Raw genomic sequence first — 25,549 nt, 5'->3', positions numbered from 1 at the left:
ATTTAAACAATGTGAGAGATAAATAATGCCTAGCTAGTTTTAAAAAACAAGAGGGAATCATATTAGTCCAACAACCTACTGAGAAATTATACATACAGCTAGCTCAAGGAACATAATATATGTCTAATCAAGGTTTATCTAAGAATGTTTGGGTTTTGCCCAAGCTTTATCTACATAGCACATGGTAATTAAAAGTACCAGACTGGTGTAACTAACCTTCTTGGATGTTTAACAGCCATACTTTGAAGCCTATACTAATCTGGTCAGAGGGACTTAAAGGACAGGTTTTGCTCCTTACCTTCCAAGGTTAACTAAGTTCCAGGGGACTATGGAGCATCTCTCAAAATGTCCTGTAACTGTGGTGAGTCACCTATCCTCTTGATCAAGAAAGCTGTGGAGACCATACCAGATGGACTTGAACCAGTGTCCAGTCTACAAAGAGGAGAGTCAACACAGAGGAAACATTTCCTCCATGCTTCCAAGTGAAGCCAGCCATAGTCGGGCAGGACCTTTCACTTATCCTCACATAGATGGAACGGGTTAAAAAAAAAAAAAAAAGGAGCCAGGTGCTCTTCCCAAGCCCATGTGACCCTGAGGAACAAATCCTCAAACAACCTTAAGAGTAAAAATAAATTGGTTAATCTGGGCCAACTGTATGGTCTTAAACACCCAAATTGAAAGTATAACTAAAGATTAAAGTGATCAGTATAATTCTTTAAGAGTCCATGTGTATAGCTAAAGGTTATATAACAAGAAACAATGCCAGAAAGGAGATACCTTCCTTTGAGTTGTTGCTGAGGGTGGCCCAAGAGACTCCCAGACAGTAACCCAGCAGAGAACTGGGAAAATGAACAGCAGACCCCAATCTTATCTAAAGGAATGTTGGCAACTGATTGCTGCTGGATGAGGAAGAGCTAAACAAGGAACTCTAGATAGGCTGACTAGACTCAATGGATGGACTAGCACTGGGTAATGGCTGGGGACACTGATAACACAATGAACAGTAAAAGGAATGACAAGAGTATATAGGCTCCAGTCGGGGGGGGTGCTATGGGAGGGTGTCATTTGGGATGCAGGTATAAAGATGAATAAGATTGTTTGGGATGTTCTGTATGAAATACACACACACACACAAAGATCAATAAATTAAAAAATGAGGAAAAAAATTACCTCCTTCAAACATGAAATGTACTATTTTCACTTGTCACCAGCTTCAGCACAGCAACACTATAGTTAATATTACATGCATAGCCCAAAGTCTTCAACAATATGACAACTTGCAGCTTAGCAGCCAGAAGTGTGAGCACTAGACTTGATTCTTCTACTAGCTTTGTCATCCAAGGGGTAGTGACTTGGGTCCATTATGTAGCCAACTCCATCTGAAATTCTCTATGGGCGATAGACTCCAATGACTGAGCCCCAGGATCCACATGATCTTTCTTGTTTTCTAATAGAATCAGTGAGAAAGTGAATCATAATTCGACAAGATGTGACTGGGTTCTTGCTTTCTTGGCCTCCCTTGTAGTTTACATCACAGTGGTCAATGTCCCAGAGGGACCATCAGCTCTGGATGTTTTTGGGAACTCTCTCTCTCTCTCTCTCTCTCTCTCTCTCTCTCTCTCTCTCTTCCCTATTCTCTCTGTTTCTGTCTCCATCTAGTGTGTGTGTGTTTGTGTGTGTGTATTTTTTGTGTAGCTGTGTATGCAAGTATACATGTGTACACATGCTTCTAGAGGCCAGAGATCAATAGTGTGTATCATTCCTACTGTTTCCACATCTCCAATGCTGGATTTACAGACATTCACCACCACAGGCAGCATTTTATGTGAGTTCTGGGGACTGAACTCAGGTCCTCATGCTTGTATGGTAAGCATTGACTGATGGAGCTATCTCCCAAGGCCTGAACAATGAATTCTTGATGAATTGGACATATGTGATTCCATCTTCTCTCCTTTCCTCCTCAGACCCTAATATGGTGTTTAAAGCTGCGATAGCTGTTTTGCAACCATAAGAACAACTGCTAACACACAGGACAAAGAACTGATGGAATCTGAACCTCTGGTGGTGCCACTGAGCCACAATACTAGCCTTACTTATTAAAACTACAACTGCTGTGCTGTTCTCCTTGCAGCAGAAACATTCCTATCTAACACAGGACTGTTATGAAGACAAAAGAGATACTTTATGAAAGTCACTTGGTAATGTGCCTCACACATCTTAGCTTTGGCTCCAAATCTTGCCCCCTTCCTATGACAACAGTAGCCATGAAGAGTGTATTTATTCATGAGATATATTCCCAGTGGCGCTAAATAATTCAAGAGTTACTTTACGAATTTTTGTTTCATTTTGTTAAGGCAGATAATCTCATATGATAAATAAATGCATTGTTTTGACATTACAATAGAAAGGAGAAAATCCCAAGTACTACAGTCCTGTTAACAAACCAATGACTGAAAATTAAAGCTTATCATGGGTGGATGGAAAAGATGAGATGTGGATCAAAGTAAACCAAATTCTACTTAATAGTACAGTCCAGAGACCTGTAACATAACATGCTGACTATACTTAATAACATCATAATGCATCTTTGAAAATCACTAAGAACGTATTAAGCAGTCTCATCACCAAAAATAACTAGATTAAATAATGCATATTCTAAAAAATTCAATTTAACCCTTCCATACCATATACATATTTTAAAACATCATATTACATATCATAAATACATGTAATATTTGTCAATGAAAATGAATTATTTTTTAAAGGAAGTTAATATGTAGAAACATTATTTACTTGTGTGTCCTTGAGGTGAGCATATAGAAATGCTTGTTCATTACTGCTAACAGAGGTAGAAAAAAGCTCTACTCTATTCATGGCAATGGAGAAAGTCATGGATTTGAGGTATGCCAATATAAGCCAAAATATTTTTGGAAATTTGGGCATGATGGTGAATGCCTATCGTCCCAAAATTCAAGAAACTTAAGCAGGAGGATCTCAAGTTTGAGGCAAGCCTGGTCTACAGAGGACTCATGACAAATAAAACCCAAATAGATAATAGATGATAGATGACTGATTGATGATAGATAGATAGATGATAGATAGATAGATAGATAGATAGATAGATAGATAGATAGATAGATAGATAGATAGTATATTAGTTGCTGTGACCAAATACCTGACAAGAGCAATTTAAGGAAAGAAAGGTTTAGATTGGTTATCATTGTAGGATACAATCCACCCTGGTATGGAGATCATTTTGGCAGGAGCTTAAGGCATCTGGTCACATTGCAGGAAACAGAGGGAGATGAAGGCTGATGCTCAGCATGCTTTCCCATTTTATTCAGTCCAGGACCACAGCCCACAGAATGGTATTGCTGCCCACACCTAATCTAGATAATCTCTTACAAGATGTGCTTAGAAGCTAAGCTTATCTAGAAAATCCATCATGGGGGGCTGGTGAGAACACTCAGCAGTTAAGAGCACTGGACCTCTTGCACAGGACCCTGGTTTGATTTCCAACACCCACATAGTATCTAACAACTGTCTGTAACTTCAGTTCCGGGGGATCCAACACCCATTTCTGGCATCTTCAGGCATTGTACAACATGGGTGCACTTGTATACATGCAGGAAAAACACTCATACACATAAATAAAAATAAATAATAAATAAATAAAATCTAGGGGCTCATCTCCTAGGTGATTCTAGAGCTTGTCAACTTGACAACCAAGATTATCCAACACAGACAGGTAGGTAGGTAAGTTGATAGATTATAGATAGATGATAGATAGATAGATAGATAGATAGATAGATAGATAGATAGATAGATAGATGATAGATAGATATGTCCTTGGCAATACTAAGACATGTATGTGGTTTACTCTTCCTCTGCACAGTAATGCTTTACTTTCTAGGAAGATAAGAACCAACTGTGCTACCTGAAGGAAGTTTGCCCCTCAAACTATTATGTGAATTAAGGAAATCTTTTCTTGCTGAATCCATTTATTACACTAGATTTAATCACGGCATCTTTAATATTCTCAGTCTCTATCTCCCCTACACAACTGTTAGGAAGTTGTCTGTCTTCTTTTCAGGCTCACTGTGAGGCTATGGTAACTCATCTTCCTTTCAGTTGGTTGTCCCCTCTTTCCAAGTGACTGCCAGACACGTTAAATAACCACAAGCATCCAGTTTGTCACAAATGCAGATTCCTCTACACAGGGATAACAAGTAATTGCCACTCTAAAAACAAGAAAAATACATTTGTTGAAAGATGTATTAACATAAAAAGAAGTAAATATTAGAGCTTGCTTTCACTCACTAAAACACAAGGCAAAAGGACATAGTGGTAGAAAGGGTAAAAATGAATGAAGCTGTAACAGATTCTTACCAAGAGCTGTTTTAGGTGATGGTTGACTGTCAGGACAGTTACAATATCACAAGAGGCTTCAAACTAGATCCAAGCAGTAATAAAGGAAACAAAGTTCACAAATGTGAGTCATGCAATGCGCAGGCAGTTATTAAAGCTTCTTTCAGGATACTGGGAGAAAGGATAATGAAATTAAACCAATGAAAAAATAGAAATTAGACAGCTCAATGAACTTTCTCACACATTACCAATGGTTTTTAAATTTTAGTGGCATACAAGGTCATAAAGATTGTACAATAACACAATTTCTCACTCCTAACTATAACACAGTACACTTTATCAACATCTTCCCATCGCTCCTTCACCTGACTCCATTACCACTCCATTCTCAATTTCTAAGAGATCACTTTTTATTTTCACCGTATGAGTGAGACTTTCCAATACTTGTCTTTCTGTGCCTACCTCATTCCATTTAACATCATCATATTGTTGCAAAGGACAGGATTTCATTGAAATTAATCTGAATAGTATTCAATGATGTTCATACATAAGCATTATTTCCAGTTGTAATAGATGCAGAGCCAAAGTCAGATCTCCACACAAACTAGAGAAGTTCACCCCATTTTAACCAAAATCCTTGAAAAGAAACCTTAATGTAAACACAAATATATAGAATTAATACCATAAGATTCTAGCCAGAAAATGAACACGATTCCATTCCCAACCAAGAAAAGTCATAACAACTATGTTATTACTTGTATCTATTATTCCACTTTGCCCCTAATTTTGTGAATTTATGCTTACTCATTTCTTTCTTGCTAAGAGTGACCAGAGGTTTATCAATTTTACTGGTCCCACCCCCAAAATAGGTTTAACTTGGGCCTTTCAAAGTTTAAACTGTTCTAATTAATTAAATTCCACTTCTCTTAATAGTAATTTTTTCTTCTAAATTCCTTAGAAACATTTGGCTTTTCTGAGATCACCAGTCAAATTTCCACCGTATTCGTATTCACTGTTTCTTATGAAGTTTTCTCTGCCTGCAGCTTAGGCTATATGCAACTTGGGCTACAGCGTTAACATAAGGCTGCTCTCTTTTTTTTCCACTCTCATTATTTTCCAGATAATTTATGATCACAGACTTTATCTCTTCTTTGATCCAATAATCATCAACCCGGAAAAAAGCTTACTTTAATTCACAAACATTTGAATTTATTCAACTCCTATTTTTGTTGCACTTTTCTAATTTTAATGTATTTTGATAAAAATATATTTGTCTTTTGTATGAGAAATTTAAGACTTTTCCTTATGAAAAGACATTTGGAAAAGTTTTGGAATTTTCCCAAGGTTTTTTTAAACAAGGGACATAACTATTTGAAAAATATAGAGTTTGATAGACACTAATTGTATCAACTGCATTGAGTATATTCTGATTTATATCCATTTTTACAATTTCATCTTTTAGCTCTAACAGATAAGATGGTTTTATTAAATGTTTAGATTATCATAATTTCTTCAAATAATTATAGTTTTATATATTCCCTTATAGTTTTTGCAACACATTTATTCTTCTTTTCTTATTGCATTGGTTAGGTATTCTAGTTCAATATTATGATCCTCTTATCTCCCTTCTCATTTTAATGGGATGTTTTAGCACTAAATACAATGTTGGTTGGTAATATTATTTTTAAAGTTACCTTATAGCCAGAAATGATGATGCATGACTGTAAACGCAACACTTTTCAGTCAGGAGATTGTGAACTTCAAGACAATCCTTGGCTAAATAGTGAGTGTGAGGCCAGCCTGACCTGCATAGCAAGGCCCTGTCCCACAAAAACAAGAATAAATAAATTTAGCCCACAGTGCTCTTGTGTTAAAAAAAAAAAAAAAAAAAAAAAAAAAAAAAAAAAAACTTAAGTCAGGAATGGTGTCACAGGAAGATCTCTGTAACCCAGGAGTTCAGGGCCAACAATAATTAGTAATATTCTGTGTTGAATTTTATCACGTGCCTTCAAAACTCTTGATTAATTCCATAATCTACTAATGGCTGCCTCTTTAATGTATTAATAAATAAAATTTAAACTATTCTATCCCCTCCCCAGGAAAAAAAATCCCTCAGTTATGATATTAACCTATTTTGGTTTGGTTTGGAAATAAACCTTCTGGATTCCATTCTTTATTTGTATCAGCAATATGACATCATGTATAATATGTTATAATTATTATATTAGCATATCAATACATTCAATGTTAGATATTTATAATTTTATTATTTCATCTATGAAGTTGGAGTACAATTTTTCTGCCCTATCTTTGTTAAACTAATCTTTCATAAAGTTCCTTCTCTGTGCCAGAATACCTAATACACAGATAATACCTGTCCTCTTGAACAACTGTTAGAATTCACATAGATAAAATAACTTTGATGCTCTAAGGAATAAGCAGTTGACAGACTAATTTTCAACTCTTTTGATAGACATTGCTGTATTTACTTTCTTCCTCTTTTTTGCTTTTTAGGAATTTGTACTTTGTTTAAAAATCACTCATTGTGTATAATTTTTTAGTTCTTTATAAAACGACACATAATAATTGCATATATATTGGTTTTTGAGACAGGGTTTTACTATGTGGCCCTGGTTGGCCTAGAACTTGCTATGTAGACCAGACTAGCCTTAATCTCACAAATCCACCTGTCTCTGCCTCCCAAGTGCTGGGATTAAAGGCGAACATCACCATGCCCAGTCGTACATAGTAACTGCTTGTAATTTATAATCTTTTCCTGTCTGTGATTCTACTAATTAGTTTCTGATGTTTATGTCTTTAAAATATGTGTCATACTCAGTAACAGGGATGACAGAATATATGGGTTCCAGTGGGGGTGGAGGGAGGCTATGGGAGGGTGCCATTTGGGAAGTGGGTATATAGATGAATAAGACTGTTTGGGATGGTCTGTATGATATACACAAAAAAAAATCAACAAATAAAAAAATGAGTTATATTTGAGGAAGAAGCATAAAATTTTGCTTCATGTTAATTAGTAGAGGTGAAAAACATTACCATTGAAATCTACCTAATGACTTTATATCCATACACAGGTGCCAAAGATCCGAGTATAACCGACTGTGACCAGTGATAATCAGATACATAGAGATTACAGGTGCATGTGCAAACATCTAAGTGTTAGCATTAAAAATAAGTTTTTCTGTAGGAAATAGTGTATTTTAAAATGAAATGGAGATCTTTTTTAAAGGTTAAAACTTCATTCAATTTTATGTCTTACAGGGCTTATACTGAGTTCAATATTGTATAACTGTATTAATTCAACTGTGAACCTAAAAATTTACAGCCACTTTTGAAAGAGATGTATCTTTGCTCTGGAAACTGTTATTGAATATGTTAGAGCTGTAATGAAATTCTCCTTCTAATCATGTGGTTATTACATAAATAATTTTTAAAAATATGTCACACTTTCCTAAAATTGGTGTGTTTCATTGGTCCTCTCCACAATGATGTTTATTGTTGTTTCATGGATAAAATTCTGACATTCTGTCACTTTGGCTCATATTTTTATTTTCCTTTCTTCTGTTTTACTGTCCTATTATGCCTTTTTATTTTAGCATGTGTACATTTATCTTATTTTTCAAAACCCCCTGACTGTGAGGTCATAAATTTTGCTGTTAGTATGGCTTTAGCAAAATCCTACAAATATTTATATGCAAATGTCTAATATTTGTATATAATATTATTTATATGCATATTTAATCCTACAAATATTTATATACAAATATTTAATCTCTTAAATCTTTCATTTCCAAATAACTGGTAATTTCACTTTGCATTCTTCTTCAACAGAGAAAGTGTGTTGTATAATTTCAAATATATTGATGTGGTGTGGTGAGGCAACTCTTTTCTAGCAAACATCATTTTACTGCACTGTGGTATAAAGCACCCATATCATTTCTACTAGTTGGAATTTCTTAGAAGTATATTTATTTGGAATTATTTATAAATCATTTCTTTTGTGTTTTAATATGTAATCAGCTTTTACAAGTGTTCCATAGGTGTTTGAGTGCTTAACATAGACCCTAACACTTGATAGGAACCATATACATTAAATTTACTATATTTGACAAAAGATGGCATCTACAAAAATTTACATATGCTAAAAAGCAAGGTGGATGGTTAAGAAATACCCCATCCTTGTGATATACTTTCTCATAGTTATCTTTCATGAGGAAAAGGAGTTCAGATGACTCAATTATGTGGAGCTGAGAAAAGGCTAAAATTCGGAGCTTTAGCTATAAATAAGTTGACACTGGGATGGCCAGTATCTCAAGAGTACCATTTGTAAACACAGCACCTACCTACTCATCCATATGGATTCCCATCCATGAACTAGGAAATCCCATCATCAAAGTGTCTCTTTCCCAGGCATAATCCCAAATATTCACTCAATCCTAGAGACAAAAATGTCTCCCCCTTTCTTCCTTGCAAGAAACCCATAATTTTTGGACACTGTTGGTCCATTCCATGAAGATTTGTCTTTATGCTTGACTATAGCACTCCAGAACCCAATAGAAAAGCAAGGTCATCTAAGTTGTCCTTGCTTAACGAGGGGTGATCAGATATACTTGCTTGAAGAATGGGAAGCTCAAATCAACAAAGTCAAATTGTTCCTATAAGAAACTCAGCTGATAGAAGTGAGTGCTAGTTCCCCATCTGCAGTGGCCACGCCACCTCGAGGGAACACAGGTGCACTGACTTCGGTAGAATTTCCAGACCCTGGGATCTGTACCCATCTCCAGCCATCTGAATCTAGCTTGGAGCTTCAGCAATATCTTTTAATAATTTTCAAGGCTTAGTGAAGGATCATAAAGCAAGGGTGACAGGGGACAGGCCACACTATCATCCACAACATCCAGGTCATCACTGAACACCTGTGGCAAACTCTCAAGAGGGCTGAAGCTCAGCAGCACCCATGCGCACATCCCTACTGTGGTCTACCACAGTGCCTGCTCAGGCTTATATATCTGATGAGGTCACTGGAAATGAAGTCACAACAAGGATGGTCAGAGGGGTTTAGAGCAACTGGTTTACTGCAGGATACCTCTTCAGACCCCCTGGCAGCATTTGACGAGAACCTAATATCCTGACAAACATGAGTAAGGCTGTGTCTGGTGACTCAAACAGCAAACATCACCCACAGAGGCTCGGCACCTCTGACTGGGTGAAGTGGTATGGACCTGTTGGTGGCACCATCTGTGGCCAGAATTTTGTGTTCCTTCAGCTGCCTGTGCAGTAAAGTTTCTACTCCATAGCGCTGGCATTATTGCGGGAAGACGTTTCAATCACATTAAGTTCTATCCTTCTTTACCAAAAGTCCCTCTGAGCTAGTCAGGAGACTATTCTGAGAGCTTTGTGTTCCAGTTCGTGATTTGTATAAGAGATGGTGCTTCTCCTTGAGCTGCTGTTGTAATCCTTTAAACCAATAAAGATCAACAAACACTGCAGACCAATTAGTTTCTCATGTATAATGAGTCACTTCTTCTGTGTTGACACTAGTATACTTCAGGGGCTTATCTTGATCACTGTCTAGCTATCAGCTTCACCGTCTCCATCATGTCTTCATGTCTAATCACCATCACCTGAGCTATCCCCAGCCCTCATCCACCTGGCTCACTGCAGCTACTTTCTGGAGTCTGAGAGCCCAGTGCTTAGCATAAGAACACAGCTGGCACAAGATTGTCTCACCCACGCCTGGGTTCTTCTTCAGTTAAGCGTGACGTGCTAAGGCATTCCCAGATGCATGTTCAGTTCAGAGGAAAGCCCCATCTTTCTTCTCTGGTGTTGGGGCAGCACTGGGACATTGTTTTCCATCATTTGTTGGTAAATAACTATACTGTTTGAAGGGTTCATTCTTGTCTTCAAGGATATGCTAAATACAAAACTCTTGCCTCTCCTGACTAACAGTATGGGTCATGAGTGAGTCAACCAGAGAGGGGTCCCTAAGATCTGGTGTGATCCTCCCCAGAAAAGTTGGCAAGATACAAATTCAAATTCTGTTCATGCCCAAACCATGCTTACAGTATCTCCAGGACTCAGCTACATGGTGAGGGGAAGAGCGACTGTCCCACCTGTGCACCTTCCCTGCCGGGCCGGCCGCCATGTCTTGGCTGCCTCCAGAGAGACACTTAGTCCTAAGGCTCTGGGTATCAGAGGACATGGTTCCCAGAAGCCTATGAGAGGGAATGTGATGCCAACACTGTTGGAAGCGAAGCAGTAGTAGTTGAAGGGCAGAGAACATCCTCACGCAAAGGCCAAGCAAAGGAGAAGCCCCATCCTCCTCGCCTCCCTGCACTTCTAGATATTTAGATTTTTCTGTTCTCTTGTCTCCCATTCATCAAGCTCTTGTCTTGTTCTTGCCTATCTTGGAATGATCACATTTTATTTATTCAATTTCATCTTAATTTCTCTCACAGACTGGAAGTTACAGCCCTTCTTCATTCTTTGAAACCACATTAATTTAAGTTAATTTGACAATAAATTAAACAATTTAAATAAACTTAAATAAATAAAAGAAACTGGATCTTAACATATATATATATATATAGTATACTGCCATCTAGTTGAACATGTGGAAGTGCCGTGCATGTATAGAAACAAAATTGGTTTGTGTACATTTAAAACATCTCTAAGAGGAGACCCAGGAATTAGTAACAATGGCCTTCTCCGAGGAGAGACAGCTGATTGGAGGAAGATTTGTAACTACCCCTTGTTATGACCTGACATTGGAACTCTGTGGCTTATATAGTATACTGCCATCTAGTTGAACATGTGGAAGTGCCGTGCATGTATAGAAACAAAATTGGTTTGTGTACATTTAAAACATCTCTAAGAGGAGACCCAGGAATTAGTAACAATGGCCTTCTCCGAGGAGAGACAGCTGATTGGAGGAAGATTTGTAACTACCCCTTGTTATGACCTGACATTGGAACTCTGTGGCTGTTACCTGCTCAAACCTTTCCTTTTTAAATTTAAATTAGACTTGGTTCCACATTTCACCAGCTCCCTTTCTCATTCTTATTCCTATTTCTTTTTTTTAATTTTTTATTTAATAACCACATGATTAGAAGAAGCATTTCATTACAGCTTTAATATATTCAGTAACAATTTCCAGAGCAAGGATACATCTCTTTCAAAAGTGGCTGTAAGAACCCCTGTCTAAAAAAAAAAAAAAAAAAAAAAAAAAAAAATTGTCCACAGTATTGGTATAAAAACATCCTCTACTACTCAAACTGGATAAGTGCTGGTTTAGACAGACACCTGGTGTCCAGGGAGGGCGGCAAGTCCCCCCAGAGGGGCAGGAGTGGGTGTGCAGGGGGCAGTGCACATGTCACCTGCCTGTGAGGTCAGAACGATCATGGGTAGCTGACTGTAGCTGACATGTTGAGGTGAGGGTCACCCTCCTCCAGCCTATCACACAGCAATACAAACAACTTGCTGGGCCAAACTCTGCAATGCATCCTGGGAGGACAGAGGAGAGCAAGCCCAATCTGTCCCTGTGCTCTTAGTACTGCCATCCTCTAGTCCTGAGGGATCAACCAGAAGGGAAATTTGGACTTGGCCTTGGGGCAGAGGGGAGCAAGAAGCAGCTTTTCCCTGCTGCCTGAGCCATGTTCCACCCTGTTGTCCCCACACAGGACCCCCAGGAAGGGCCTGGCTTCCAGCACAGCACACAGACGAGGGACAGGGTCCAGCCCTGCGGCTCTGTTTATCTGAGTCCCGGCAAGGCCGGGCAGCTTTCAGCTTCCTTGGCTGCCATGGAGTCCTGAGGCTTTCTCACAGAACCCAAGTGAAAATGAGACCCTGATTAGAGGGAGCCTTGGAGGGTAGCAGCTGACTTGTGTCCCTGCTTAAGCTTTGGGGACACTCTGCTCTGCCTTCTAGAGTTTTGGGAACTTGGATTATACTGGCCCAATTGTCCTGTGTAGTAGGGACTAAAACCAAGGGGTCATCTGAAGGAAAGGGTGTGGTGAAGGGGGCTAGTATGAGCACCTGTGAAGTGTGTGTGTGTGTGTGTATGTGTGTGTGTGTGTGTGTGTGCATGCATGTAGGGGGTGTGGAGCTCTCCCAGAGTGGTGGGCATCCCCTGGACAGCAGGGACCCAGAGATCCTGCTGCCTGGAGCTCCAGCTCAGACCTCACTGTCTCCTTCAGAGGAGGCAGGCAGAGAGAGCAGGTTCAGTGACAGGCAGTTCTGGAGGGCTCATGGGCCATAAGATGGATGGGGCACGCAGAACGGGGATTTGGCTGCAGGCACAATGTTCAAAGACAAGACTCCTGACCTTTGTTTTTTCTCTTTTTTTAAATTTAATAACCACATGATTAGAAGCAGCATTTCATTACAGCTTTATCATATTCAGTAACACACTCCAGAGCAAGGATACTGAGTTCAATATTGTATAACTGTATTAATTCAACTGTAAACCTAAAAATTTACAGCCACTTTTGAAAGAAATGTATCCTGGCTCTGGAGTGTATCCCTATTTCTTAAGTCTACTTTCTCTTTGTTAGATTTTTACATTTGTTATTACATCATAGGTACACTCTGGATTAATTATTAATCTTGTGCCTAAACACCTGTCCTAGCTACTTTTTGTTGCCATGAAAAAACACCATGATCAAAAACAACTTGGGAAGGAAAGGGTTGATTTGGCTTACACATCCTGATCACAATCTACCATTGAAACCAAGGGAAGAACTCAAGGCAGGAACCCAGAGGCAAGAACTGAAGCAGAGACCACGGAGGAATGTGGCTTACTGGCTTGCTTGCTCTGGCTGGCTCAGCTATGTTTCTTATACAGCCCAGGTCCACCTGCCTAGGAATGGCACTCTCCAGTGGGCTGGGTCCTCCTACATCAACCAACAATCAAGAAAATGCCCCACAGGAAAGCTCAAGGGGAAAATCTGATGGAGGAAATTCCTCAGTTGAGGTTCCCTCTTCCCAAGTGTCCCTAGTGGGAAGGCCCAGCTTCAACGTGGGTAGCACCTTTTGGTAGCAACCAGATAGAAGGAGTCCAAGGGTTAAAGTTTAGTTTTTTGCCTCATTGCCTCTGCATCTTATTGGTGAGTTCATCTACCCTGTGTCACTGCTGCTGCTGCCACATTCCTTTGCTGACATCAGAACCCAGATTCTTCAGTGTGGAACTGAAGACCAGCAGCTCTCTGGGAATCTTCCAGGCCTTTAATACCAGGTTGGGAATGTTGAATCTATCCCCATGGACTGAGAACAATTGGGTTTTCAGTCTCTTCAGTGTAAGACAGCCACTGATGGGCTACACAGACTGTGTCTTGTGAGCCAATCTAACACACACACGTACATAGGCACGCATGCATGCACACACACATGCACACGCACACATACACACACATTTATTCCCTCAATTGTGTTCCTCTACAGAACTTCGACTCATAAACCTCCTTTCCACCTCCCTCCTTTTCATCTTCCCAGGCATGGCTCCCACCACAGAATTTTTCCTGAATATATTGTGCAATTTTTTTAATTTCTAAGAGATGTGACCGTATATGTTGGTAACACAAACATATTTTGCACAAAGCCTCTGTGCAAAATTCATGCTGAGTGCATCTAAACACTGTAGCACAGCATGGTATGATATAAAATACATTGTCCATCATCTTTGGAACAAAATTATTTATTTTCTGGAGATCAACAAAGTATTTGAAATGTATGTGCAAAATATGGAGGGAATGAAAGGATGAAAGCAAGTGCTCCACCTTCACCGAACTGGTTGAATCCTGACTTTTCCAGCTTAGTGCTCTGGTTTGCACAGCCTTTACAGTCAATCTCCTGAAATCTAAAGTAGATTGATCTCTGCTTAGCCTTGATTTTGTTGTGCTTTATATATCCTCAAAAAATTACAAACTTGTTGTCAAAACTATGGTGTAAATGACTGCCATAGCACAGAAGCATTAGCTTCTGACTCAAGCAGGACCCCAAAATAATGGATTTACACACCACCATTCTTAGAGGAAAAGTAGATGGAGCCTCTTCTGACAAAGGTTATATCAGGTTCAGCAGTACAATTACTGCCTGCTTTGAGAATCTCCCCAAACCAAGGCCAGGTTGTTTGCTCTGAACTTTCTCAGGGGCTCCTCCTATGCAAGCCAACATCATGCTTAGAATTTCCAGCATGTCCCAGGGATGGGAACATGCATACGTCTTAGGCAGGTTCTGAAAATACATTTTAACCTCCTTGCATACCTCCAGTTGAATCAAGAAGCCAGGCAGTCTTCCTGGGACACCAGAATTTCTCCAGAAGGAATGAGAATCTGCTGGGAACACAAAGGCAGCCACTGGAAATATCTGCAGGATATATACTTATTTGGAGATGGACAATCTACTTCAGCGTGATAGTGTCACAAAGCTTTTGTCACTATGCACAGTAATGTTCCTCCAAATTCATGAGATTCATGATCTTTGTCTTTGAGTCTACAAACTTTTTATATTTGTTAGTTCTCATAAACAGACCCATGGAGGAATCAGTAACCTTGAATCTTAGGTCATCATCGTCTAAAAAGGAAATCAGATTGAATGTTTTAAAAGTTCCCTAGTTTGAGGATCAGGGTCCTGGGGAAGGGGTTGCAGGAACTAGTCCCTAAGACATGGAGACAGATGAGGGAGAAACAAAGGAGCCAAGGAAACTTGAGAAGCTATAGGTGGAATGAAGAAATCTGGCAGAAACAAGCTGTTCCTTGTACCTGAGATGCTGCCGACTTTCTTCCCTTCCTGTTTGAACATCTGGGCTCTCTACCATAGCATTTTTGTCATCTATAGCTAGAATGAAGTGCTGTCCTGGAGCCTGCTGTACACTGTAATAACCTTTTGTTAAAATCATGCAACGGCTCCTTGTCTCTAGGTTTCTTTAAGCTTATTCCTGCCTCAGCTGTGAATTTGAAGCACACCCAGTCCGGAACCCTGCCAGAGCCAATACTCCATCTTTGTTATGCTCTGAATTCTGCATCACCTTAAATTAACCAACCCATTCAAAGGGCTAACAAAAAGGTTGCCCGGTTTTAAAAATAATGTTGGTCTACTACACCTCAAGACAAAACAATTCTCCATAGCTTTTCAGGTACTATTTGAATTCATGCACCACTATATCAAGTAACAAAAATTTATTGAAGGGTACATGTACATTCTCTCACAGTGTGTGAACATGATTTGATAAATTAAGTTGGCTTAATTTCAGTAGTATAAAAAGAGGCGCCAATTCAAATTCACACCATTGGTTTTATGTCCACAAAATCCACCAACATTGTGGAAATTATGGGCTAGCTTCCTGTACTCATATTTTCCCACTTATATTTTTACCTTTTAGAAATTTACCAGTTTCTAATTTGCTGGAACAAATTTTTCTTCTTTTCAAGACGGTCACAGAGTTCTTATTCCTCACACACCGTTAAGGCCATTCCATGAAATTTTCACTTTCCAATGAAGTTGGTACAGAATTATTAGCCATCATCTTGATCCCAAAGTCCCATGTCTTGCCTTAAAATTCCTTGTAAATGTGCCCAATGTTTTACTTGCTTTAACACAAGGTCTAATTTTAAAAATACAATTTTCTAATCATAAAATATTTTACATAGCCCATGATACATCTAGTCACTTGAAGGGACATAAATGCTGTAATAGAAAATCTGGCGTAATCCTATCAGCTTTGTTAAAGAACAGAAAGTCATGTTCTCCTGATTGAAAACTAGCTCATTACATAAAATAGTAATCTGGATAAAGCAGATGGAAGTTTTTTTACCAAATCACTCATTTGTGTCTTACCAATTACAGTGCCCTTTTAGTCAACTTTGCTTCCTCCTGTCCTCGGAATAGTTGGTGCACATCACATCAAGCAAGATTTCTCCCCTGGTTTTTGCTGCAGGCATAGCTTTCTCGAATCCCTTCTGCCATGTAATTAGATCACAATAAGAGGGGCTGAAGCATTCTAATAACACTATTGGTAACCTCTTCTTTAATCAAGACTCCTTGAACTGTGCATTATTAAATTTTTAAAGAATTATTTTAATTTTACGTGTATGAGTGTTTTGTCTGCATGTATGTAAGCAAACCTATGACATGCAATGCCCATGGAGACTAGAAGAGGCCATCAGATCCCCAAGAACTGGCGTTTTGGATAGTTGTTAGCCACCATGTGGGTGCTGGAAACTGAATTTGGTTCCTCTGCAAGAGTAGCCATTGCTCTTAACCACTGAGCCACCTCGACAGCCCCTGAACTGACAGCTAGTTTGATAAAAATTGCCTAATAATAATTTTTTAAAAGATACAAGTAAGCAAACAACCTTTAAGTAACTGAGATGCCTAAGTCCTACATATGCTTTAACATAATAACAAAAAAAGGATTGATCCCAAAATAACCTTATACATGCTGATAAGCTTCTACAAAATAATTATTATGATATGAATCTGGTAAAAGGGGTTTAGGGAACCTACCGTGGAATGTCTCTTTTTCAAAGTCAAGTGCCCTGATCTTGCTGGACTAAAAAGACTGCTTTCTTATTACAATCAGTAAATTCTGTCTCAATGTGAGAGATAGATGTATTGCTCTGGGAAGACCTGTTCATTTATTACCTGGGCCCTATGAATTATGCAACTGTGTTTCTCTCTCCAAGCTACCTTCTAGCAAGTGCAGAATCAAATCTGCACCCTTCCCATCCTGTACCAAGTATGTGGCATGCACTGTGGTGTGCATTTTTATCTCAGACTTATTCTGAGCTTTCTCATATCCCTCTGCCCTTGGCTGATCTTTGCCACGTACCACATATCAGATTATATTATATCAGATCTTCTATCTTCTTATAGCCTGCCTCTGAAAGATAATATTTAACACAATTTTAAAAGATAAAAACTGTGATTCTATGACATTTGCATAGTGAGACTGCCTGATATATTTTACTACTAGGTTCACTAATATAATGTCAGGTGGGGCTCAGACAGCAGCATAATTACACCAGAGAACCGTGACTCGTACTTCAGGTTCTCCATTCTCTGGTGGTGTTCCAAGAGAAGGGCGATCTAGATGTCCTATCAGAAATGAGAACACTTGCCCTTTCACTAGCAGAGGAAGAGCTAGAGAAAAGAAGACTGCACCATCAGCAGCCACCATTCCCAAGCTGAGAGTGACCCCTAGGGTCAGGCAAGGCACAGAGATCTGCAAAGGTAACCCATTCTTTCCAGCTCCAACAATGAGCTGGATGCTTGGGAAGAGGTCTTCCTTGTGTAGTCAGTGTCTAGATCTACAAGGCAGGAGATTAGAGTACCAACCCCTCTGGGAAATGGCTACACCCTCCCAAAGCTGACAGGTGTAGGCGAGCAGAAGAGCTCACCATAAACCAGGCACAGTGGTGCTGTGGTGCAGAACAGTGACAGCTATTAGGTGAGACCTCCTGCATGAATAGTTCCAGGCATCAGGAACCTAGACATCTAGCCTTGGCTGGAACCTGACTCTGCTCTGGTTTTGTTAAACCAACTTTGTGACAGAAAGAGAATGATTTTTACTAAATTAACTGAATGTTATTATTTTGGGTCATGATCCTTGCCAGTGTCATTAACTATGGAATAATGTCTACAAATCCCGATTAGCATAATAGGCAAGAGAGAATCATTAACTTTTTTTGCAATTTGAAAAATATGTGTTGATGACTTTTCCCTTTTAAAGAATCACACAGATGCATCATAAACTACTGCCATAAAAATTTGTATCTGGATTGAGAGCTGTTATGAGTTCATAGTCTATACTTTATAGTTAAAATGTTTCAAGCTATAAAACATCATTATAAAACAAAAAATTAACAACTTTGGTACAGACTCACTATGCCTTTTATGCTAGAGGTTCCATATTTCCCTCCAGTAGGAATACCAACCTTTAATTAAATGTCCCCCTCACATACCATTCCAGATGTCTACCCAATGGGAAGGGGTCCCAGGCCTACTTTGTGGTTGATGTCCATGTTTCTTTCCTGCTTTACTGGGCACCAAGCCAAGCAAATGATCTAAACCATTCAAAACAGACATCAAAATTAATAATTTTTGATTCATATGAAATTCAGGATCGTGCACCCTTATTTTATGAAGTAGGAGTGCTGTCAGCAAACTAGAGGAGGTTTTAAAATAAAGTCATCCCCTGTAAATTTAATCAACACTAGTTTCTGCAGACAGTGAGACCACTTCCATCAGACAAGGCTTAGCAGGCATGGTGCAATCATTTGAAAGATCTGCACTCCTGTGTAGCACATTACAGATGGAGTTGTTTTCCAAACCTCTAGACCCACAAACTTTCTCTGGTGAGCTTAAATGACATTAAATTCCATGCATGTAATGTGCACAGTCACAAAAATGCCCAAGAACAATTAGCCCCAGAATTCCAGTCACTCTTGAAAGGTATGACTCACAGTCTCCCCCAGTATGCTCAGTACCTAAATTGTAGACACCCATGACTAAGTCTCTCACCCCATGAAGACAGCCCTTCTTTCTTTGTCTGTTGTCTCCTTCAGCACCTCTAGGACAGTATCAGAAGGCATCATATTGAGGGTCTTGTGTCAATTTGTGTCCCTAGCTGGACTGTGAATTGTTGAAAACTGAAACTGTCCGGTTATTCACTTTACGCCTGAGGGTTGGTGGGTGTGTGGTAGGCACTCAACTTGTGACTGAATGAATGATTCGCCTCAATTTTGCTTAGGCGGCTGGAAGAGATATTTTACATTACATGTCCCATCTCACTCTCATGATTACACCCAGACGGTAAATTTAATGAAACACAGAAAATGGAAATGATGTGGTGGGTTGTAATAAATACCAGGTCAGGAATTCCTTAAAAGTGTGTTTCCCCAATACAATGCAGTAGTGTGTTCTTTCCAGGGCCATAATTTACCCAGTCCATTTTGACAGATTTGTGAACCCAATGTCATTAAGACAATATCCATTACTTGTGCTCACCTTGGTCTGACAGGAATCAGAGTGACACTCTATCCTAAGTGGGTAGTTTCTAAAGAAGACTTCCCCTCTAATGTAAGGAAAGAGAAACACGCATATGAGATGTTCTGATGAAAATTCAACAATATTTAAGAAGTAGAAGGATAATCTAACAAAACTGAGGAAATTAAATAAATTATATTTCCATGAAATGTCAATGGAATAAGAATCAAGGCTGGAACACAAGTGTCCTGGTTAAAATACAGGTGAGCATGGTCACACAACTTCTAACACAGTTGTAGGGATTTCTTACAATCCCTATTCATTAAATAAATCTGAAAGTAAAATCCTGGCATAAGTTATTTCCCATCATTATTCAAATGGAGTATAATTTTCTTGGGAAAATTAAAACTTTAAGGAGTAATAAATAACCATCCCAAACCAGTCCTTTAAATGTCAGTTTCACTCATGCCTGATGATCTGACAAAGGAAAATTCTGTTAAATAGAGAAAAATACAGAGATGACTCATCTACCTGACATTATTAAGGAAGTTCATATTTTCCAGGTAATGAAGGGTGCCCTTTCAGAGTACCATTTTTAGTTTAAGTCATTTTAAATAGAAAACCTATACTTTAGCCTTTAAACAGAAACCCAGAAAATTATTTAAGAACCTCTTGGTGCTCAGGATCATGGGAACACTACTATAAAAGCAAATGGTCAGTTTGAGATTTTGTTTTAACAAAAGCTGCATATATTTAAAATGCACAATGCAATATTTTGATATGCATCTACATAATGAAATAATGGTTATACCTGGGTTAATGAAGACACCCGTGCTGACCTATGGTCACTTATTAAGGAGGGCAATGACAGCACCTGAAATCCACTTTCACCCCAAATTACAACACATCACAGGGTATTACAGACTGTCCTAACATGCTCAACACTGGACCTCTGGCCTATTTGTCCTATGCCACTTCAACTTTGTATCCTTAACCAACAACTTCCCAATTCAACCTCTTTGGCCTAGAAACCATCTCCACTCTCTGTCCCTATGCATTCTTCAGATTCCAAATGTAACGAAGTTCGTGTTTTAACTTTTTGTCTGGCTTATTCAATTAGGATAATGTCCTCCAGTTATATTCATGCCCTTGTTGCAAATGGAAGAATTTCTCTCTTTCTAAGGTTGAATAATATTCTATTGTGTGTGATTATATTGTTTCCTTTGTCCATTCCTCTGTCAGTGGACACAGCTTATATCCGTATTTTAGCTATTATGAGTAACACTTTAAAGAATATGGGACAATGATTTCTCAAAGACAATGATTTTATTTCCTTTAGATATATATGTAGAATTGGGATTGCTAGATTATATAGTAGTTCTGTTTTATAACCTTTTTTTTGAAGAGCCGCCCATACTGTTTTCCATAATGGCTATATAAATTTACAGGCCCATCAATATTGTACTAGGATAGTCTTTTCTCTCTCACCAAAATCTATTATCTCATGCCATTTTTTAAAAATTACTGAATCTTTGAAGTTTCATACAATATATTTCGATCATACTGAAGCCCCCTTCCCTATATGCACCCCTCTCATATACCCCCACCAGTTTTCATGTACTCTGTCATATATAATAAGGCCTATTGAGCCAAGTTTGTGTCCCTAAATGTCCTTCAGTGTATGTCCATCTACGGGACACTCATTAACCTATCTAGTGTCTATTATTCTTAGAGAAAATCAACTCTCTCTCTCCCAGTAGCTATCAGTTGCCAATAGTTCCTCTGCTAAGGTTGGGGCTTCTTACCCACTCCCCATTCCTATGCTGATTTGAGCTTGCATGGGTCTTGTGCATTTAAAGTGGCACTCTCCTAATTTCCAATGCTTATGTCAAGCATGGCTCCCGACAGTTAAGGTAGGAGCTTTTTACCCACTTCCCCACTTCTATGCCAAGTTTCTGTCTGGCTTGAGCTTGTGTGGGTCTTGTGTATGCTGTTACCATTGCTATAAGTTCATATGAGTAACTTCCCAGCTGTCTGGAAAACTGTTTCCTTGTGGTCATCAACCACCTCTGGCTCCTACAATCTACACATAAGGTGATAGTTCATCATGGTTTCACTAATGTTTCCCTGAGGATTGGTGATGTGGAACATTATTTTCATATACCTATTGACCATTTATATGTCTTTTTCTGAACATTGTCCTTTTCCTCATTTTTAAAAATCAGGTTCATTGGGAATATCACATTTCCTGATTTCCTATCATTCTCTGAACCTATAATAATCAAAGCAGGATGATGCTGGTATTAAAACAGACATGTAAAACAATGGGGCAGAATACATAGGCCACAAATAAACTCAAACATACAGCCATCTGACAAGGGTGCCTAGAATACATAATGGCAAAAGTATGATCTCCTCAGTAAATGATACTGGGGAAATCAGATATCCAAATACAAAAGGATCAAATTGAAATCTTATACCATACATCAAAATCAACTCAAAATACATAAAGACTTCAATGTAAGGCCTAAAACCACCATAAAATTCTTAGAAGAAAACATAAGGAAGAACTTCCTTGGCAGAGATTATTTTTTAAGCACGATACCAAAAGCTTGTACATGCAAAGCAAAAACAAAACAAGTAGGTTATACCAAATCCAAAAGTATCTGCACAGTAAAGGGGGGAAAAAACACCACAATGAAAAGCTAGCCTACAGATGGGCAAGAACATCTGCAAACCACGTGTTTGATAAAGTGTAAATATCCAAAATATGTGAGGAATTGATACAACTCACTAGCAAAGCAACAACAAAACCCACAATTTGTTGTGATCCCAAATGCTCCCAGACCACTAAACTTTTGGGTCCTTCAAGCTAGTTTTCCTTTGCTGTAAAATTGTACTGTGGTTCCTTGACCCTGGTCTCCCTCCATTGTCTCTGTTCCTTAACCCCTTCCACACAGAGGGGACTGAGCACACCCAAGCAGAGCCACCAAGCTCCTCCTTTTTAGGTTCACCACCCCAGGCCATTGACTTGGTTTCAGATTCATTCCTCCAAACTTCATTCCCAGAGTTCCCTGTTTGCAAAACCCACTGCTTTGGCCCACCCTTGGTGGTCAGTGTCCCAGATCTTGCTCACTAGCATGGTTAGAGAAATGGCTCAGTAGTTAAGAGTGCTTGCTGCTCTTCCAGAGGACCCAAATTCGGTTTCCAGCTCCTACATGGGGAGGCTCATAATCACGTTTAACTCCAGCTCCAAGAAATCTGATGCCCTCTCTGGCCTCCATAGGCACCTGGACACACAGGGCAGACACACACATATACACATAAATAAAAATAAAAATCTTAAAAAAAAAGATCTTGTTTACTAGCACCTTCTCTGGGCAGTCAGTACTTGTGACTGGTCCAGTTCCTTCTAAAATGTTCCATGTTTAAAGCATCAGATTTATGATATCATTTCTAGACATTACCATCTCTGAAAGATAAAACTAGGACCTGCATGTCAGATGCCATCCACTTGGCTATCTATTCTGTGGTAATTCTGTCCCTCAGCAATTAAAGTGAAACTATATCTCTTGGCAATCTTTTAAAGTTGAGATCTAGAAAGACAGGATTTATTCCCAGTGGATTTTTTAATGCTGAGTTTTCATTTCAGAAAAAAATAATATAGGTATACTGTAGCTTATCTGAGTAGTAACACACTCTGTTAGTAATACCTTTCTTTTCTGTGACTAATACCTGAGAGAGACAATTTAAAGGAGGAAATGTTTATTTTGTCTTATTATCTCAGAGGCCATCATCTATAGTCAGCTGGCTCCATTGCTTTCAGGCCTAAGGAAAAGCAAAAATGTCACAGCAGCAGGACATAGCAAGAGAACCCATATTAGGGTTGCAAGGAAGCACAGAGGAGCAATACAAAGTGTCCAGCACCAAGATTTATCTTCATAAGCACACCCCCAGTGACATACTTCCTCCAACTAGGAACCGCCTTCCAAATTATTACCAGTAGTGTATCAAAAATTTAAATCCATTAGTGGACTGATCCATCCATTAGATCGATTTAATGGTTTCTAGAAACACCGTCACAGACACAAGTGAGATGTGCTTTACCAATCTCCTAGTGTCTCACAACCAAATAAAGTTAGTAATGAAGATTAACCATCACAGGTACCCTACAGACTACTGATGCCCTTCATTCCCTTTGAATTTGTGTTAATAGCTCAAAATGTAATTGTATTTAGATTTTAATGCCATAGTTCTGCAACTTGGGTGCAAGTTCTCAAGGTTGAGGAGGGTAGGAAAAGAGCATTTCTAGGTTGCCCAGGCCAACTATATCCAACTTAAAAACTTTACATCATTTTTAATCACAAAAATATTCTATTAAGTGATTTAACATCAGAAACTTTAATGAGTAGATTATTATCTCAAACCACTTTTTGTGGGTTTCTGCTTCTATTAACAGTCCTTTTCACCATATAGTATTGTTTCACCCAAATATAGAAGAAGAGGAATGTACGTGTGGGTTTGTGTAGGTGAAACCAAATACACAGGCTCCCCAGGGCTGAACCATGTAGATTTATCTGTTCTGAAAACATGAAGGCAGGAGAAGCTTTCCACAGGAATGCAAAGTGTCTCTACAAATAAAAATGAAACATAACCTCTTCCATCTCTTAGTGAAGTTCTTTAAGAAAAAACAAGAAGAAAAAAACAGAAGTAAATGAAAGTGAGCCCTATTAAACAAAACTTGAATCTTGATATTCATTCCCCAGTCCTTTCTGTGTATTAATTTCCTCAACCTCCAAAGTATTACAGTATTGTCAATCACTTCCCCTGAATGCCCCTCATCACTATTGAAGGGGAATATTCATCATGTTTTAATGATCATAGTTCCTGGTTAATAATCATGGATGGGGCTAGAAAGATGGCTTAGTGGTTAAGAGCACTGGCTGCTCTTGCAGAGGACCCAGGTTGGATTCACAGCACCCATATGGCAGCTAATAACCATCCTTATTTCCAGTTCCAGGGGAATCCGATGGCCTTTTATGACTTCTGCAGGTATTGCATGACATGGGTGCACTTATATACATGTAGGTGGTACATTCATATGATGAAATAATGAAATTTGCAGGTAAATAGATGGATCTAGAAACTGTTATACTAAGCAAAGTAATACAGACTCAGAAAAACAAAAGATGTATGTTCTCCTTCATTCGTGGATCCTAGCACCAAATCCTTTTATATTCCATCTTCTTTTTTTAAAAAATTAAAAAAAAGATTTTTAATATCAGACTCATCTTTTGCCCAGCCACATACCCCCTGTTTTAAGCTCAGTAAATTCACTGGTTCCCCAGGAGAACTTTAATCAAACATTGGCTTGATACTAGAATCTTAAAAGGAGATAACCATTGCTTAGTATCCCCAGGAAAAGAATTCTCACCAAAGATGGAAAATTTATTTGTTAATGTTATTATGTCTTATAATTCTTTTTTAAAAAAAGAAAATGAGAATGTAAAAGATATTAAAAGGATATGGGAATGGATATATTTTCCAAAATAGATAGAAAAAATGAGAAAACCTAAGCAAGAGATGAAGGTCTGTGTAGATTTGCTTTGATATGTAAAGGATGAGACAAAAATAATATACACATAATCTTAAAATTTCTAAGGCCATAGTTTAGTCAACTAGTTTAAGGAACAAAATATATGTCTAGTCAAGGTTTATTTGAGGAAGTTTGTTTTTTTTTCCCAAGCTTTTTCTACATAGCACATGGCAATTAAAAGTACCAGACTGGTGGAACTAACTTTCTTGGATCTTTAACAGTCACATTTTGAGGTCTATACTAATCTGGTCAGAGGAACTTAAAGAACAATTTTTGCTCCTTGCCCTCCAGGGTCGACTAAGTTCCAGGGGACTATGGAGCATCTCTCAAAATGTCCTGTAACTGTGGTGAGTCACCTGTCCTCCTGTTCAGGGAGTCCATTGAGACCCCACCAGATGTACTTGAGCCAGTGTCCAGTCTACAAAGAAGGGGGTCAACTCAGAGGAAACATTTCCTCCATACTTTCAAGTGAAGCCAGCCATGGTTGAGCAGGACCTTTGACTTACCTTCACATAGATGGAACTGGTGAAAGAAAGGAGCCAGGGGCTCCTCCCAAGCCCATGTGACCTCTGAGGAACAGATCCT

At 38.8% G+C, this 25,549-nt stretch overlaps 1 protein-coding gene and 1 pseudogene across 3 annotated transcripts in view; both read right to left on the bottom strand.

Annotated features, from left to right (window-relative positions):
- Adamtsl3 (ADAMTS like 3) overlaps window positions 1-25,549 on the bottom strand; it is a 376,880-nt gene that overhangs the window by 283,069 nt on the left and 68,262 nt on the right. The gene's annotated exons all lie outside the window — the stretch shown is intronic.
- Window positions 9,207-10,432, bottom strand: LOC115072276 (annotated as a pseudogene).

Source organism: Nannospalax galili, unplaced genomic scaffold (genome assembly GCF_000622305.1).
Source record: "Nannospalax galili isolate Female #2095 unplaced genomic scaffold, S.galili_v1.0 scaffold902, whole genome shotgun sequence".
Classification (NCBI taxonomy): Eukaryota; Metazoa; Chordata; class Mammalia; order Rodentia; family Spalacidae; genus Nannospalax; species Nannospalax galili.
Note: the sequence above shows the minus strand (reverse complement) of the source record. Positions and strands in the feature narration are given on the sequence as shown.